Below are 1,421 nucleotides of genomic sequence, written 5' to 3'. Positions count from 1 at the left end.
CAGGCGCCAGGCTGGAGTGCAGTGGCGCAATCTCGGCTCACTGCAACCTCCGCCTCTCAGGTTCAAGCAATTCTGCCTCAGCCTCCCGAGTAGCTGGGACTACAGGCGGGCACCACCACACCCACCTAATTTTTTTGTATTTTTTTAGTAGAGACGGGGTTTCAACATGATCTCAATCTCTTGACCTTGTGATCTGCCTGCCTTGGCCTCCCAAATTCTGGGATTATAGGTGTGAGCCACTGAGCCCGGCCCATTTTATATCTTTAATAACTTATTTGGGATCAGAGTGATATTTCACAGGCATCAGAATAGGTTTCTCAAAGCAGAGCAAATTTCAAATTGATAGCATTTGTTTGTTCTTCTCAGAATGAATAATTTTTAAAGTAGACTCTATGAATAGTCTGTGTTGTATGAACTGTGGCCAAGTTATGGTAAAACACAGTTGACACAAAAAACTTTGAAAATAAGTTTTTCAGTGTGTGTATAAATATACTTATGTGTAAATGAATTATCAGAAAGGGTGATCATAGCAATGGCACAAAAAAAAGTAAAAGGCAATATATATCTTTTATATTTGCCATACTCACCACAAGATGAAACCTGGATGCAATCAGTCGTTTACCAGAAGGTGAGACTTTAACCAATTTACTGATGTAGCATTAGGCGGCAAGCCTATATAAACTGTGGGACATAGGTGTACTATTACATCTTGAGTTAAAACCAAGTAACAGAAAATGCTAAGGGAGCTGGGCGTGGTGGCTCATGCCTGTAACCCCAGCATTTTGGGAGGCCAAGGCGGGTGGATCATGTGAGGCCAGGAGTTTTGAGACCAGCCTGGCCATCATGGTGAAACTCCAGCTCTATAAAAAAATACAAAAATTAGCCAGGCGTAATGGTATGTCCCTGTAGTCCCAGCTACTCAGGAGGCTGAGGCAGGAGAATCCTTTGAACCTGGGAGGCAGAGGTTGCAGTGAGCCAAGATGGTGCCATTGCACTCCAGACTAGGTGACAGAGCGAGAGACTCCATCTCAAAAAAAAAACAAGAAAAAGAAAAAGCTAGGGGGAAAGTCTTTATATTTACATCTATTTCATAACTGAATAAGAAATAAAAATCTTTCAAAAATAAAGCTTTCAAAAAGCTAAGAAACTGGCCTGGTGCAGTGGCTCACACCTGTAATCCCAGCACTTTGGGAGGCTGACTCGGGCAGATCACTTGAACTCAGGAGTTTGAGACCAGCCTGAGCAACAAAGTGAGACTCCGCCTCTACAAAAAACACAAAAATTAGCCAGGTGTGGTGGTGTACATCTGTATTCCCAGCTACTTGGGGGGCTGAGGTGGGATGATGGCTTGAGTCTGGGAGGCAGAGGTTGCAATGAGCTAAGACTGCAGCCTGAGCAACAAAGTGAGACTCCGCCTCTAC

The sequence above is a fragment of the Cebus imitator genome, unplaced genomic scaffold, assembly GCF_001604975.1.
Source record: "Cebus imitator isolate Cc_AM_T3 unplaced genomic scaffold, Cebus_imitator-1.0 Scaffold121, whole genome shotgun sequence".
In the NCBI taxonomy this organism is placed as follows: domain Eukaryota; kingdom Metazoa; phylum Chordata; class Mammalia; order Primates; family Cebidae; genus Cebus; species Cebus imitator.
Note: the sequence above shows the minus strand (reverse complement) of the source record.